Here is an 18,595-nt window from a genome sequence, read left to right as displayed (position 1 = left end):
TATACCCCTAAAGAAGACTACGTACCGAATTTCAGCTATTTGGGTTGGATAATGACACTAAAACCTTAAAAATACCGAAAATAGGAAGGTACCGTTCTATGGGGGCTATATCAAAACGTGGACCGATATATCCATTTTCAATACCAACCATCCTGCAAGTAATAAAAACTTCTGTACCAAATTTTGACTCCCTATATTTAAAATTGCGAGCTGTATCTTGATTTCAACAGACAGACGGACGGACGGAGGACAGACGGACACGGTCAAATTGACATAGAATTTTATGCTGATGATTAATATATATACTTTATAGGGTCTCCGTCGAATATTTCGATCTGTTACAAACGGAATGACAAATTTAATTATACCCTCCATATGGTGGAGGGTATAATTACAGCTAAAATATTCGCTTAAAAATATTAGCTAAAATCTTAAAAATAGCGAAAATCAGGTTATATGGGAGCTATACCAAAACATGGACCAATGTTGACGCTTATTAATTGAGAAATTTCGTGACCACAGGGAACCTCAAAATACCGAAAATCTCCAGGAAACAGGGAACCTTAAATGTCAAATTGCAGCTAGTTCGGTTTAAAATTGTAGCTAAAATCTTCAAAATACCGAAAATCTAGAGGTACCGTTATATAAGCACTATACCAAAATATGGACCAATTTTCGCGCTTTTTAATTGAGAAATTTCGTGGCCACAGGGAATTTTAAATGGCAAATTACGGCTAGTTCGGTTAAAAATTGTATCCAAAATCCTTAAAATATCGAAAATCTGGAGGTACCGTTATATGAGGGCTATACCAAAACATGGACCTATGTAGATAATTTTTGGAATATAAGTTTTTTGGTCACTAGGAACTCTAAATATCAAATTATAGCTAATTCTGTCTGAAAATGTGACTAAAAACATCAAAATACCTGAAATCAGGCGGTACTGTTATATAGGGGCTATACCAAAGCGTGGACCGATAAAGCCCATCTTCGAACGTAACGTGCTGCAAACAAAAGGCGCATCTTCCCAAAATTTTAGCGTCCTATCTTAATTTCTTGTGGATGCTAGAGTGATTACAACAGACGGACGGACATGCTTTGATCGACTCAGAATTTTAACCTGATCAAAAATATATGGGGATTTCTGAGTGAAATCGGACACTTTTTCAAGATGAGGTTTTTGATTTCCTTTATTTTTTGCTGTGGTGATTCTGCTCATTAGCAAAACATTTTAGTATATTTTCAGAATTTTTTTGACTAACGGTTCCAGAGATATCGCGCCTTGAAAAAGTCAAATTCTGTAAAAACTATGTGCAAAGAAATACTCAAACTTCTTTAATATTGGTCCAAATAGAAACAACTTTTTTTTTTGTATTTTTTGTTGTTTTATTAGCTATCTAATAAAAAATAGAAAAAAAAAATCACAATGGGCTTGGATGCAATTTTCGCGATTTAAAATTTAAAATCAATTTTAAACAAGCTTGATCCCTTCGATTTTCTTGAAACTTTTTTGTATTAAACTACGATTATTTACTAAAATTTTAAGACCTACTATTTGGTAGTGGGATTCAAAAGATTACTATTTTTTCTTAATTTTTTAAAATTTGTCAATACAATTTTCCTTTATACCAATGTGAAACATTTGTTATTTTACCAAAAATAAAATAAAAATTTCAACATTTACTTCGTACTTTTATTTGGGAATTTATCTTAAACATCTTAAAAACTTCGTCGTTTTTCGAATTTGAAAATGGTTTAGCTGTCCGGACAATAAATTAACTAAACTGCTGATCAAAAGACTACAACTTGGAAATTATATGAATGGGCATCCTAGACGAATAATCTATTAAATATTAAAACAGGCATGGCCAAAAAGAGAACGGGGAAAATGTTAACGTATTCAAAATATTGGCAACTTATAACAGTGTATTAGTAAGTTTATATTCACGCAAGCTTTAAAACAATAACAAATCAAAACATTTGTTCTCCTTTGTACGCCCTTTCTGTGTATTCGGGTCGTCTGCGTGTAAATTGCCGAAAATCATCGGCACCGCCGTGCCAAATGTGACAATGCTTGTATTAAAGTGATATTTTCACCAGAAAATGACTATTTCAATACAAAAGAGGATTTGAATTTGAGATATTAAATGGCCAAAGTTATCGGGGGCTTAAAAAACTTCATTTAGTAATACGCACTAATGCTGGTATACTAACCAGTCTTTAAATCGCAAAATGAACATTAGAAAATGTTTATAAATGAATCTTTTTATTTTGTTGGTAAAATAACAAAGGTTTCACTCTGTTATAAAGGAAAAATTGTAGTCAGATATTTTAAAAAATTAAGAAAAAATCAAAAATCATCATTCGAATCCCACTACCAAATAGGTCTTAAAATTTTAGTAATTAATCGTAGTTTAATATAAAAACATTTCAAGAAAATCAAAGAGTACAATCATTGATAAAATTGATTTTAAATTTTAAATCGCGAAAATTGCATCCAAACCCACTGTGCAATTTTTTTTATATCTTTTAATAGTTAGCTGATAAAAGAACAAAAAACACAAAAAAAGATTTTTTTCTATTTGGACCAATATTAAAGAAGTTATAAGAATTTCTTTGCACATAGTTTTTACAGAATTTGAATTTTTCAAAGATCTTAAAATATACCGAAATGTTTTCCTGATCAGCAGCATCACCACAGTAAAAAATTAAGGAAATCAAAAACTTCATCTTGTAAAACTGTCCAATTTCACTCAGAAATCCCCATATACTTTATAGGGTCGAAAATTAGTATTTCAATGCGTTTCAAATGGAAAAACCCACCTAAAATAAATAAATAAAAAAAGTATATAACATAAGCAACAAACCGAAATCCTTTTCCCCAAAAAATTATGTATTCAGGGGGTTTTCAGAATTTTGTGGACCTTTCTGTGGACCTTTGAAGTTGACGACAAATAATTTATTTGTATAATTTTGAGCTTTTGGACCATTATATTCCTGATATGGACATGCCCAGAAAAAACATAATATCGCTATATACCGGACCAAAAGGAGTACCTTCGGAAAACATTTTCAAAAGATCCTCGAACGGACATTAAACTGTAGTTATATAAAACTGATCTTTTGTGAAGGTGATACCCTAAAGGAGTGGACCTATATCACCCATTTTGAAACTAAGTTTGGACAAAATATTACGAGATTCAATGTTTGTACCAAATCGGTTGATCCGTTTAATAGCTATGGCGCCATTTTAGCGAAAAATTCTGAATGGTTGTGGGGGAAGAACCGGAAGAAGAGAACCGTAAGAGGTAGTTTACACTATCTATGTCATACGACACGAAATAAAAGCTACGCAGGCAATGTGTAGACGTAATTTCACTGCATTTTTGCTGGTGTGAACGCAAAAAGTAAATTGAGTAAGAACAAGTAAGAAAGTGTCAGTCGGCTTTGCCGACACAGATATACCCTCAGCCAATGTGAATTCAAACTTTCATCTAGGGAAAGATCGAATGTATTTAGGGTCTCTTCAGAATTTTGTGGCCCTCTTTGAACATTTAAAATTGCCGGCAAAAATGTGGATTAGGAATTAACACAAATGATGAACTTTTGAGAGAGAGAGCGCCGATATGGGCCATTTTAGAAGTTAAACTAAATTTTGACTAAATCAAGTGATATCGTCTTAACATTTTTTTAAATATTGGGGAGAAGTATCGGAAGTTGGGGACCGGTATTGCCCCATGAAACTAAGTTTGGATAAAATATGACGAAGACCAAATCGGTAGAACAGTTCGAGAGCCACATATGGTGACATAGGATTTTTTAAACCTTTCGGGATGTTTCCCAAGAAATATGGACTTGGCCCCGAAAAAACTTTTACCGTCGTAATGGGGGTAGCGGATGCAGATCGCTTCAACAAAAATCAAAGTGATTCGAGAGCAGGTCTTAAAGTGAACTTATCCGAAATTTTGTGTGGGAGGTACCAGAAGGAGTAGACAAATATAGTCCATATTCGAACCTGATCTATATCTGGTAGATATATTAGGATGTGCAGAGTATGGATTATATCGGACACTCCCTTCAAGAATTATCGTGCGGATAATTTTTCCGAACATATTTGAACATTTTTGAGGGAGGTAACTGAAGGAGTAGAACTTCGAACTTAAACTATGTTTGGACAAAATATTACGAAGGCCAAATTTTGGACCGAATTGGCAGATCCGTTCAAGATTTATCTTGCGCTCCAACCACTACACACGGTGTCATAGGGGTTTTTTTGCAACTTTCAGGCTATTTGCTCAGGAAGTATTGACTTGCCCCTGATGAAACTTGTACCGTCGTATGGCGGACAGTGAATACAAGTTGTTACAACGAAAATCAAAGCGATTCGAGAGCAGAACAGAACTTTTTCGAAATGTTGTGTGGGAGATACCCGAAGGAGTGGACCGATTGAGTCCATATTGGAACTTCATCTAAGTCTGATAGAAATTTCACGATGTACAAAATGTGGGCCAAATCGGTTACTCCCCTCACGAGTTATCGTCTGCACAAATTTTCCGAACATTTTCGAACTTTTGTGGGGGAGGTACCGGAAGGAGTGGACCGATGTAGCTCATCTTCGAACTAAAACTAAGTTTGGGAAAAATATTATGAAAGACAAAAATTTGGACTGAATCGGTTCATCCGTTCGAGAGTTATCGTGTGCTCCAGCCAGACATACAGGCGGACGGACATGACAAATTGTCTGAAACGGATTTCTTCCAAACTACTTTGGCTCTGATTTTCGGTATTTTAAAGGTTGTGGCCTAAATATCCCACCAAAAAAATTGGTAATTAGTCTTCGTTAGGGGTACAAAACATTCCACCTGAAACTTGTCGGTATAGGTCCATATAGCCCCCACAGATCGATACCTCCCGATTTTCGTTCCACACCTTCATATAGCCCCCATAGAACGGTACTTTCCGATTTTCGGTATTTTGGATGTTTTAGCCTCATTATCACATCGAAAGGGGTGAAATTTGGTATTTAGTCTTCGTTGGGGGTACAAAACATTCCACCTGTAGTTTGTCGGTATAGGTCCACGCCTTCATATGGACTTCATAGAACGGTAACTCCCGATTTTCGGTATTTTGAAGGTTGTGGCATCAATAACCCACCGAAATGGCTGAATATTGGTATTTCGTCTTTGTTGTGGGTATACAACTTTCCACCTGAAATTTGTCGGTATAGTTCAACGTCCTCATATAGTTTCCATAGAACGGAACTTCCCGATTTTCGGTATTTCGAAGATTGTGACCTCAATGTCCCCCCGAAATTGTTGGAATTCGGTATATAGTCTCCGTTGGGGGTACAAAACATTCCACCTGAAATTTGTCGGTATAGGTCCACGCCTTCATATAGCCCCCTATAGAACGTTACTTCCCGAGTTTCGGTATTTTTGATGTTTTAGCCTCAATAAACACCGAAAGGGCTGAAATTTGGTATTTAGTCTTCGTTGGGGGTACAAAACATTCCACCTGAAATTTGTCGGTATAGGCCCACACCTTCTTATTTTGAAGGTTGTGGCATCAATGTCAATGGCTGGAATTCGGTATTTTGAAGGTTGTGGCATCAAAATCCCACCGAAATGGTTGGAATTCGGTATATAGTCTTCGATGGGGGTATTAAACTTTCGACCTGAAATTTGTCGGTATAGGTCCACGCCTTTATATAGCCCCGATTTTCCCGACTTTCGGTGTTTTGAAGGTTGCAGCCTCAATACCCCACCGGAATGCCTGGAATTTGGTATTTAGTCTTAGTTGTGGGTATTAAAATAAAACTTTTACCTAAAATTTGTCGGTGGACCTAGCCTTCATATAGCCCCCATAAAACGATACATCCCGATTTTCGGTATTTTGAAGGTTGTGGCTTCAATATCACACTGAAATGACTGAATTACTCCTCGTATAACGTACCACCAGATATTGCTGTATTACATCCCAATATTCAACCTACAGCAATACTCCGAGTTTTAATTTACTTTTTAAGCCGCTGACTCTCGAGGTTATCGGATGCCATGATGAGTAGAATAGCATTATTTGTGATTTGTTTAGAATATTTTTAATCTTTTCTTCTGACTGTTTTTTATTCTGGTTTTTATTACATTTTAATTAGATGTTAATAATTTAATTTTTATTAACATCTAATTAAAATGTAATAAAAAACAGAATCGGAAACAGCAAGAAGAAATAAAAAATATTATTACTACAATTGTTTGAGCGGCACACTCTCAATAATAAAAATTTGTATTATCAATTTTAATGATAATTTGTATTACTTTGTGTAATTTTTTTTTCATTAGATTAACATTGTTTATGACTATTTATTAATTATTTTGTAAATACATTGTTGATTTAAAATTGTTTTAAATTAGTTTGCACAGGTCAAATACTATCAGTGACTGCGTTAGACGACACTTGTGGTGATAGCATCCTTAGGTATCAACATCCAATCATTAATCATGGATGGCAAAAACAAATGAAAAACAAAAAATAACATAATCATGAAGAACATTTTTTTGAAGCGTTGTCATGGTTGAGGCTTATGAAGAAACAGAAACAAAAAATCGATGATAACAAGGGTTCCTTTTGACATTTGCACTCATGCGAAAAGCGTAAGCAAAAAAAATTATAACAAAAGTTAATATAAACATTATGGAGAGATACGTGTATTTATTAAAAATTAAAAAAAAACTATTGGGAACAATGACCGATGATTTGCATGCCATGGGGAATATTTTGGAAATTCTAAACAGATTATATTTTGGCGGGAAACAAAACTAAACCATAAATTATATTTAAAATTCCCTCCAAAACTGACCTGTGGAGACCTGATTCAAATACACGTATATGGAGACAAATCAATGTATTTATTGTTGAGAATTTTAAAACATATCATTGGGAGACTACACCACCATCAATTCATTCTATACAGGGTCGATTTTATTTTGTTTTCTTTCTACCATTGTACTCCAATTAATCTTGCCGGTCTTTATATTGAAAATTTTCCCAAGTCCTCTCAATTAGTGATGAGAGTATGGAAAACAAGAACAAAAACCTGATGCTGTAATGTGTTGTTGATATGCAGAGAAATCAAATTTATATATGAAGGACCATTGAATTCATTAAATGTGGGGGTATATTATTTGAATCTTTTTATTAATGCTCTTGAAGCTGTGAAGTATTCTTAAGCGACGGGAATTATGTGTGTATGTGCAAGTTAATCAAATTTGTTTACTTTTTAATGGAAGAAAAAATTTAGTAGAACGACTAAATGTTGATGATAGGTAAAGGCGATACTAGTTTAAATCATTCATTTCTAATCTAAGCAGGTAAGAACGGCGTTAAGTTTGGTCGGAGCGAACTTTTTAACCTCTACCGCGAACCACCTTAAATGATGGCTACGCTTATATGGGGGATATACCAAAACGTTTTTTTGCAAGGGACGAAATTTCTTTTCCGCAACCACTTCCACAGCCTTAAAAAAAAACAAAACAAACGTTCCATAGGAGTTTTATGAGGACGTGGACCTATACCTAAATTTCTGGTGTAAGATTTTGTACCCCCAACGAAGACTGAATACCAAATTTCAGACATATCGGTGGGATATTGGGGCTAAAGTACCGAAGATCGGGAGGTACCGTTCTATGAGGACGTGGACATGTACCGACAAATTTCATATAGAAAATTTTATACCCCAAATGAAGACTAAATACAAAATTTCAACAATTTCGGGGGGACCTTAAGGCCACAATCTACAAAATACCGAAAATCGGGAGGTACCGTCCTAGGGGGCTGTATGAGGACGTGTACATTTACCTGGTGGAAAGTTTTATATCCCCAACGAAGACTAAATACCAAATTCCAGCCATTTTGGTGGGATATTGAGTCTAAATCCTTCAAAATACCGAAAATCGGAATGTACCGTTCTATGGGAGGGATATGAGGACGTCGACCTTTACAGACAAATTTCAAGTGGAAAGTTTTATACCCCCAAGAAAGACTAAATACCAAATTCCAGCCATTTCAGTGGTATATAGAGGCCTCAACCTTCAAAATACCGCAAATCGGGAGGTACCGTTCTATAGGAGCTATATGAGGACGTGGACCTATACTTAAATTTCTGGTGTAAGATTTTGTACCCCCAACGAAGACTGAATACCAAATTTCAGACATTTCGGTGGGATATTGAGGCTAAATCCTTCAAAATCCCGAAAATCGGGAGGTACGGTTATATGGGGGCTATATGAGGACGTGGGCCTGTACCGAAAAATTTCATATGGAAAGTTTTATACCCCAAATGAAGACTAAATACCATATTTCAACAATTTCGGTGGAATATTGATGCCACCAACTTCAAAATACCGAAAATCGGAAGGTATCGTTCTGTTGGGGCTATATCACGACGTGGATCTTTTCCGACAAATTTGAGGTGAAAAGTTTTATACCCCCAGGAAGACTAAATACAAAATTCCAGCCATTTCGGGGGGACATTGAGGTCACATTCTGTAAAATACCGAAAATCGGGAGGTCCCGTTCTATGGGAGCTATATGAAGACGTGGACCTATACCGAAAAATTTCAGGCGAAAAGTTTTACCCCCAACGAAGTCTAAGTACTAAATTTAAGCCATTTTGGTGCAATAATGGGGCAAAATCCTTGAAAATACCGAAAATCGGGAGGAACCGTTCTATGGTGACTATATCAAAACGTGGACCGATATATACCATTTTCAATACCAAACATCCTAGTAGTAATAGAAACTTCTACACCAAATGATAAAGCTCACTTTCCCACTTTCATACGACCAAAATGTGACTCCACATTTTTCGCAAAAGTGCGGTTTAATGAAAAGTACGTACTCGCATCCCGTCACTTAATGAGGGTGAACGTTTTTTCGGAAGCAAATCCATTCTTTCTAAGATAATGGATTAAAAGCTGTAATAAAAACCTACCGACATTAACTTAAATGACTGTGCTCATCCACCTTTGCGATCACGCAACAACTGGTTCTATATACCAGATTGACCATAGCAAACGACATCTCGGTAAGGAACCGTTACCCCAGCAAATACGGGGGTTATTCGGAACAAAAATTGTCCGTGAGTTTTGCCTTTCCGCCGTTTCAACATAAGGGAGAAAGTGAAAAAAACTCACGCGGAATTTTCGTCCAGATTAACCCCATACGTGTTTGTGTTCGTCTTATTTTTTTTAGGAACGGTATGTCTCGGAATGCCTGCTCCGGATTCTTCGTTGTCGGTGAGATGCAACGGTGGCAGTGAATGGGTACATTTCAGGAATTGTTCAGGCCTCATCTTCCTGAGAAATATAGCGACAGGGATTATTTTGCATCATGCTCCGCCAATTTGATTAGCAGTGAGTCTTGGTCATCGTCATGGGATTATGAAACTCCCCAACGGAGGGTGTGGAATTTCAGAAAGGTAGAGGTTAAACAGTTCCGGAGATATCACCCCTCTTTGGGGAAACTCCCTGTTTTACTCTACGGAATTTGGACTTTTTGTTTCTGAATTCCACAAACGGCTGGCGTCTGCACATATAGTTGGTGACCCACCGTCGTTTCAAACAAGGCAGGAGGGTAGTATTCTCAACATCCTCGAACAGCTTAGCATAGCTGACCGTATGGAAAGCTTTAATCAGATCCAATGCTACCATCACTGTTCTATGGCATGGTCTGTTCTTGTTGAGACCTCGGCTAATATCACCGTGCAACAAAATGGAGATGAAAGTCTGGGGCACGGAAAATTCCTCTTGGGGAAGAAAGTTGTCAATGAGAGCCGTATCTAAAATTTTCTGAGCGACATTTTTGCAGAACATTTCGAAGCTGAAAAACGTCATCTTGTGGTACTTTTATTGCAGCTCTTAAAATAAAGGACGAAAAGGACATCGAAGTAGGTGAGTTAGAAGGTCGAAGTGTTCTACGAAAATAATCCTCATTCGATTTGACTGAAGACATGTCATCTCAAAAATAAGCTAAATCAACAGTGAACAAAGATATAACGCTAATTCCTGATGACTTACAGGGTCTCTAGCAAAAACTTCATCACGCCATAACGCGGAAGTTCGACTTACGGCGGATCTGTCCTTCGGGGTTCTTAATATACTCACCAAGGGCTTTCATCTCCAAAAGGAATTATCTCTGCCCCAAAATTGATTCTTTGCTTCTTCGCTTCAAATATCTTTCCTACTAATGACAGAAGTGAGATCGGCCTGTACGATTCACCTTTGCTGATATCCTTGCCAAGTTTCAGCAGCGGGATCAACCTGTACATTGTCCAGAATTCGTGAAATATTAGGGTGGCTAACGATAGGTTGAGGACCTTATTCAAATACTCGACTTATGGATCTTCCAGCTGTTTTAGCATCACCATTGAAATTCCGTCCTGGCGCTTTGGATGATTTTGCGCCTTGGATAACATCTGCAACATCACCCATTGTAAATTCTGGTGGTTCATCCTCGACTGGAAGATATCGAAAACAAGGTAAAAATCTTGCCCGGTCGCCATAGGGATTCTCGATAAATAGGCCGCGCTCCTCATCGGATCTGTCATAACCATGCCTTTCAACATGACTGATGTCCGATCATTCATTGCAGCATTTCAGATGCTCTAGCCACTTTTTCCGTTTGTGTTCACCGACTAATCTATTGACTTACATTGTAAATTCTCTGGTCGCTAGGGTTCGTACGGCTAAGCTCAGCGCACTCATTCGCTAATCCCATCACCTCTGCTGGGAAATTTGACTTTTTTCAGGTATTCGACCAACAGAAATATAGCTAGCGGCTTCAGCAGTGATAATGTCTCGGAAATTCCTTTCTGCTAATTGATCATCAGAGGGATCGGGCAATTGACTTTCCAATGGTTAAGAAAAGTATGGCGTTCTGAGGTTATAAAATCGGGTGGTCTATTGATGGAGATGAGGATAGGGAGATGGTCCAAGGGATTTGGCGGGTTTAGCAAGTCACGTTATTCATCAGACCAGGTGACACGATGGATGGCGAACTATGGCTGTCTTTATCCTGGTGGGTACGTCCTCGTTCACGGTGGAAAATGTGGAGCTATCTATTTGCTAGGGCCAGCCGGTTATCACATTCCAGCAGTGGCCTTTAACGCTTCCCTCATACACTCCATGTATGGCTCACTAGAATCGAGCTCAAGCGAGATAGGCCTGTACTAACTGGTGCAATGGGATTTTAAATCTACCACCACCGCATCTTGTACGATCCAAGTGAAGAACGTTGTATCCACCACAACTCCGAAGACTGCAGGTGATGTTCAGCTTCCTCTTCGACACATAAACTTCAGTTCAGTCGGACAGTTCTCTGAAGGGTTTGTTTGGTGAATTCTCTGAATCCTTGACAATTGACTTTCCAATGGTTAAGAAAAGTATGGCGTTCTGAGATTATAAAGTCGGGTGGTCTATTGATGGAGATGAGGATAGGGAGATGGACCAAGGGATTTGGCGGGTTCAGGAAGTCACGTTTTTCGTCAGACCAGGTGACACGATGGATGGCGAACTATGGTAGTCTTTATCCTGGTGGGTGCGTCCTCGTTCACGGTAGCAAATGTGGAGCTACACTCCATGAATGGGTCACTAGAATCGAGCTCAAGCGAGATAGGCCTGTACTAACTGGTGCAATGGGATTTCAAATCTACCACCACCACTTCTTGTACGATCCAAGTGAAGAACGTTGTATCCACCACAACTCCGAAGACTGCAGGTGATCGCTGCGACCATTATATCTCTTCGACTCATAAACTTCACGATCTCATTGAGCTTGCCACGAAGACCATCGCAGGTAAGCTGCAGGAATGCCACATAGTCAGGAACTGAAACACCAGTATGCGGGTTTAAAGACTACGGCTGGTTCTGCTGTTGAAAAGATTGCGGGGAAATTTCATAATCCGATGACGACGACGAAGACTCACTGGTGATGAAATTGGCTCAGCACGAAGCAACATAATCCCTACCGCTATACTCCTTCAGGAAGGTCAGGTCTGAACAATTCCTGAAATGTACCCATTAATGGCTCCCGTTGCATCTGGCCGACACCGACCTATGGTGGAAGAGGCGGTGACAAACGGGGCTAAAGTATGATCCGGAGTTACTCTCTATCCCGGCACTGACCAAAAGAATCCGGAGCAGGGATTCCGGGACATACCGGTCCCAAAATAAAAATAAAGGCTAGTGCTACTATGTACATAGTCCTTACCATACTCAACTGGCTTCTATATACAGAACTGAGAACCGAAATCCCGCAGACCTAGAAAGAAGTACAGCGAACATAACTCCACGTGTGTATGTAATGTCCACCACGACATAATGGGTAGCCTTCCAAAAAGAATTTCCAACTTAGTGACACCGAGGTCTAAATTGGCGGATGTAGAACAGAAATATTCCAACTCGTGTAGCTAACTCCTTGTAGTAAGCTCCCCGTCGTTATTAGAAGCTGAAATACTTACATATGTGACCACTGACACATGGTGAATGAGAATTATTTCCTTGTAAGTCGTTCACGTCATCGATGAGATTGCAACGAAATTTACCAAACGTTTAATTTGAATTTTCCAAAATTGATGTTTCTTGATTTTGTATTTCCTGAACCTATCTAGTTTTAATTCTATGTCATTTATCAAGGTCTGCCTTTGAATATTTATTACAGTCTTTAGATTTTATATTATCCACGGGGTGGGCTTTTGCTCTTACAATTAATAAATAGTCCGTCCGTTCACCCCTCTTAGACATGCCAACTTAGATTAGTTTATGGCATTACAAATTTATAGCACATATTGTTCACACTTTATTAAAATTTAATTTATGAACATGCGGAGGTGGCCAAAAAATATGAATTTCTTTGGCGGGAGGCCTCTTTCCTCTTTTTGTTCTTCTTCGGCTAAACCCAAAATTCTTGATATCTTTTCGCATTTATCTTTCACTCATGCGACAATTTTAATTGTATGTGGAACAGATAAAATTATGTTTGGTTGTAGGTAGGTAGAGGTATGTATGTCGGCATTTTACTGCTGCACTAAATTCAATTGCATTGGTTTAAACGGCAATGGTTAATGAGTTTAGGCAGATGAATGCCGCCACCGCCACACTGCAGTTGACTTTCATGGTGATGACAGTTGTGTCAAACATAATTTTTTTTTTATAATAATGAGAAGAAGGTTTAGTTTTCCACGGTGATGTCTTGAAGACAAAAAACGAAACATTAAAGACGAAATACACCATTTCTGCTGAATTTTTTAACATCAATGTTTTGTTTCCAATTCATAGGAACTGGGAGCAAGATAATAACCCAAAATCTCAAAAAACCCTGCAGGCACCAACTAAAGTGACTGATGGGCAGATCATTGGGTAGCTGAGAGAATTTTCTGGGACATCATCACTGCTACGAGCATATTTGCTGCTAGTCGAATACCCGATTTTACACAAAATTTCTCAGCAGCGGCGACAAAACTGGCAAATGAGCTTCGTCGTACGAGTTAAGGAACTTAATCTTGAAGTCAACAGGCTAATAATGGAGCATGAGTGGAAAAAGTGACTAGACCAATTAAAGCAATGCAACATTGGTAACATTGGTACAGGATTGAGAAAATTTTGGCCAGCCGTTTGATCACTCTCGAATCCGGTTCGGTCAAGCCGAACTTAACGACTTTTATACTTGTTATTGTTGTCAAAGAATGTTTACGTATTTTTTACTTTTCTGACCTATTTCACTTTTCAAAATTCTTGGTATTTTTGAATTGAAATGGTGTCATTTGATTTTTAATATTTATATTTCTTTATAGTAAACTGCTTGAAATCTGAATAGCAGTTTGAGTTTGTGTTTATTTAATATTTGTCAAAAAGAAACAAATAAGAATGACAGCTGTCTTCCCAACAAATCAAATTACAGATCTGCTGGGAAATTGTAGATCTTGTAAGCAAATTTGAAATTTTATTATTTCGTATTTTGTGTAGAATAAATAAGGTCCAATACATTTAACATCCCTCAGAATATCGCATAGTCAAATAGGGTTATATCGTATAGTATATAGAACAGTAAGAGTGTTCACCACATTTGACAACATAAATGTATTTGAAGCAATGATCGGTCTAAGTAACTCACATGAAATGCATTGGGAATTAGAAGAACCGAGACTTAAATTCTTATCTTGACAAAAATATTGCCCCAAAAGATTCTAATATCGGAATGTTCAGTCCAACTGGAAATGTAGCTGCGAAAATGGGGACAAAAGTATTTTAAAGAAACTTTTGTTTTAAAAATCGTGGATTGTTTTAAAATAATTTTTTTTCCAATAATAGAGACTTTTTTAAAATATTTTTCACTAGTATTCGTGGATTTTTCTTTAAAATATTTCTTTTCAACAATCGTGAATTAAAAAAAAAAAAACATTTTTTTCAATAATCGTGAATTTTTAAAAATATTTTTGTCAATAATCGTGGAATTTTCAAAAATATTTTTTCAATGATCGTGGATTTTTTAAAAATATTTTTTTTTCAATAATCGTGGGTTTTTAAAAATATTTTTGTCAATAATCGTGGATTTTTTAAAAATATTTTTTTATAGTCGTGGATTTTTTGAAGTATTTTTTTTTCAATAATCGTGGGTTTTTAAACGTATTTTTTTCAATAATCGTGGGTTTATAAAAGTATTTTTTTTTTTCAATAATCGTGGGTTTTTAAAAGTATTTTTTTCAATAATCGTGGGTTTTTAAAAGTATTTTTTTTTTCAATAATCCTGGGTTTTTTAGAAATATTTTTTTTCAATAATCGTGGGTTTTTAAAAATATTTCTTTCAGTAATCGTGGATTTTTAAAAACATTTTTTCTAACAATCGTGAATTTTTTAAAAATACCTTTTTCAATAATCGTGCGTTTTTAAAAATATTTCTTTCAGTAATCGTGGATTTTTAAAAGTATTTTTTTCAATAATCGTCCACTTTTTAAATATATTCTTTCAATAATCGCGGATTTTTTAACGAATTTTGTTTTAATAATCGTGGATTTTTTAAACAATTTTGTTTAAACAATCGTGGATTTTTATAGAATTTTGTTTTAATAATAGTGGATTTTTTAAAGATTTTTTTTTAACAATCGTTGATTTTTGTTTTAATAATCTTGGATTTTTTAAAGAATTTGGTTTTAACAAACGTGGATGAGGACAAAAGGATTTTAAAGAAATTTTTGTTTTAAAAATAGTGGATTATTTTAAAATATTTTTTCCAATAATATAGAATTTTTTAAAATATTTTCTTTCTAATAATCGTGGATTTTTCTTTAAAATATTTCTTTTTCAATAATCTTGGATTTTTTAAAAACATTTTTTTTTTCAATAATCGTGAATTTTTTAAATTTTTTCGTCAATAATCGTGAGTTTTTAAAAATATTTTTTTCAATAATGGTGGATTTTTTAAAACATATTTTTTTCAATAAACGTGGATTTTTAAAAAATATTTTTTTAGTAATCGATTTTTTTCAAAATATGTTTTTCAATAATCATGGATTTTTTAAAAATAATTTTCCAATAATCGTTGATTTTTTTAAAATATGTTTTTCAATTTAAAAATATTTTTTTCAATAATGGAGGATTTATTAAAAATATTTTTTTTAATAATCCTGGATTTTTTAAAAACATATTTTTTATAATCGTGGATTTTTTAAAATATATATTTTTTTTTTTCAATAAACGTGGATTTTTTAAAATATATATTTTTTTTCAATAAACGTGGATTTTTTAAAAAAATATTTTTTCAATAATCGAGGATTTTTTAAAAAAATTTTTCCAATAATCGTTGATTTTTTCAAAAAATGTTTTTCAATAATCGTGGATTTTTTAAAAATATTTCTTCCAGTAATCGAGGATTTTTTAAATTTTTTTCCAATAATCGTTGATTTTTTCAATAAATGTTTTTTAGTAATCGTGTATTTTTTAAAAACATTTTCCAATAATCGTTGATTTTTTTAAAATACAGTCGGACCTCGATTATCCGTGATGGTCGGGACCGGAGGCATTACGGATAATCGATTTTCCCGGATAATGGAGGCAATGTTTTTATGCAGTTTTTAACACATTTTAAGTAAAAATGGCATAGTATTGTACAATAATAATTAATTAACCAAATTTTAGAAGAATACATAATCAGCCCTATTCTGAACATTCCCATGGAAACTGTTTCCCATGGGAGCGAAATTTCCCATTCCCACGTTTTCCATATTCTCAACGACGTGGGAGCAGCAAAAGATGGGAGCTGAAATTTCGAAATTCGAAATCAGTTACACCAAATTATTATAGCATACTTTTGGGGGGCTGTAATTTTGTTTTGTAATACAAAATGCCTATTTGCATTGAATTCGCGGTTTTTGAATTAGATTAGCAAAGCACAGCTCACTTAACCCACTTAGCGCCGAGAATTTTTTTTGCGAGAAAACTTAAAATTGTTTATGAAAAATATATTTTTGAGACTTTTTAAGCATTTTTTTAAGAAATAACTTTTTTCTCTAAAACGTATAGTTTTCCTGCAATCGGGCCTTCTTTCAAAAGTGCCAAAAACTTTGGAGGGTAATATTGGTGTATCCTTACATGCCAATCCGTTGGTTTTTGATTGAGAAAATACTCTTACTATATTCCTAACAAATCCCTGACTTTATATGATTCTAAAATTTATGATTATATTTTTATCGCATATATAAATTTTTCATCAAAAGTCGAAAATTACAAAAAAGTCGATTTTTTTGAATAGCTTGGGTTTTAGGCCAATTGCGTGGAAATGCGTAGGTCAAATGAAGCGTTATAAACGTGAAATGACAGATAACAGACAATACTTTAACAAAATGTAAAAAAAAAACCTCAAAAATATTCGAACAAATCAGAGTATTACGTCAATTTTTGCAACCATTTTTTGTGGCGTTTAAACGACCAGTGGCTTTATCTGGGTTAATTCAACAACCGTGCATTGATTTATGGATTTTTTAAGTGAATGGAGTCAACGATGTGTGGTGTTGTTCTAATAAGCACATTTTCTTCAGAATTTGCGAATTGGTGTAAGCATTTTTTAATTAGTAGGCAAACATAAGTTTTGTGTATAAAGTAACACTGTGCAACACGAAAATTATTAACCATATTCTGACACCGCAGTGTGATAGAACACCAAAAATGAGGAGACACGTGTCTCGCCGTTTTTCCCTATCTCATCAACTTTCGCGGTTATAGGCCTCCAAAGTTTTGAGGCTTTGATGTAGAAAGGGTCATTTAGTCAGGACCATATCTTCCAAACCGTTAGGAAATTTGAATTTGTCTCGGAGGCAAAGTTGTAGCTCTTGTCTTAAAGAACAAAAATGGTGAACACATATAATCCATCAAGCTTCATCTGCAAGGTCAAAATCGCCATGGTCCAAATTCTTTTAAAATTTTTCTCAAGTTTTGTTTTACAACTTTCAAACCGATCAAATTTGAAGCAAACAACCAACTACAAAAATGTACCTCAGATCTCAATAAACATGTTTCTAGAATTTACGAACTCTGTAGAAACGGTTCTTAATGGTCAAAATAGCAAAACAATTGCGATTTTTTTCCTCATTTCCAGGATTCTGCTCCATAGATACATATTAAACCGTTCAAAATCCAAGAAAACAATCAAAAATTAAGGATACCGTCAACCACAAAAATGTACCTAAGATTTCAGTAAACAACTTTTTAGAACATATGAAGATTCTAGGAATGATTCTTAGGGCTGAAATTCACGAACAATTAAATTTTTTTAACTTCCCCTTGCTCAGGTTTGGAAATAACAAACTGTTAAAAACTCAAGGAAATTTGAAAGGTTTGTTATTTACGGACCTGAACAGGAAAGAATGATCTAAAATAATCGAATTTTGAGCTTGAAGTATCGTTCCTAGAATCTTCATTCGTTCTAGAAACTTGTTTGTTAAAATCTAAGGTACATTTTTGTAGTTGACTGCATCCTTAATTTTTGGGCGGTTGCGTATCTTTGGACCAGAGTTGGAGAAAAAAGTATAAAAATTGGATATTTTCAAAAGATCTTTGCTATTTTTGCCATTAAGAACCGTTCATAGACATTTCGTATATTCCAGAAAGTTGTTTATTGAAGCCTTTGCTACACTATTGTGGTTGATTGTTGTCTTGAATTTTGAACGGTTTAATATCTATGGAGCAGAATCCTAGAAAATAGGATAAAAATCGCAATTGTTTTGCTATTTTGACCATTAAGATCCGTTTCTACAGAGTTCGTATATTCTAGAAAGATGTTTATTGAGATCTGAGGTACATTTTGTAGTTGGTTGTTTGCTTCAAATTTGATCAGTTTGATAGCTGTATAACAAAACTTAAGAATAATTTTAAAAGAAATTTGACCATGGCGATTTTGGCCTTGCAGATGAAGTTTGATGGGTTATATGTGTTCACAATTTTTGTTCTTTAAAACAAGAGCTACAACTTTGCCTCTGAGGTAAATTCATATTTCCTAACGGTTTGGAAGATATAGTCCTGACTAAATGACCCTTTTTACATCAAAGACT

The 18,595-nt window shown here is 35.3% G+C and overlaps 1 protein-coding gene across 3 annotated transcripts in view; it reads right to left on the bottom strand.

Moving 5' to 3' along the window:
* LOC141400688 (uncharacterized) overlaps positions 1-18,595 on the bottom strand; it is a 150,688-nt gene that overhangs the window by 51,283 nt on the left and 80,810 nt on the right. The gene's annotated exons all lie outside the window — the stretch shown is intronic.

The sequence above is a fragment of the Musca autumnalis genome, unplaced genomic scaffold, assembly GCF_047663935.1.
Source record: "Musca autumnalis isolate F117 unplaced genomic scaffold, ASM4766393v1 scaffold_4, whole genome shotgun sequence".
NCBI classification, from domain to species: domain Eukaryota; kingdom Metazoa; phylum Arthropoda; class Insecta; order Diptera; family Muscidae; genus Musca; species Musca autumnalis.
The sequence above is the reverse complement of the archived record's forward strand: the minus strand, read 5'-3'. Positions and strand labels throughout refer to the sequence as shown.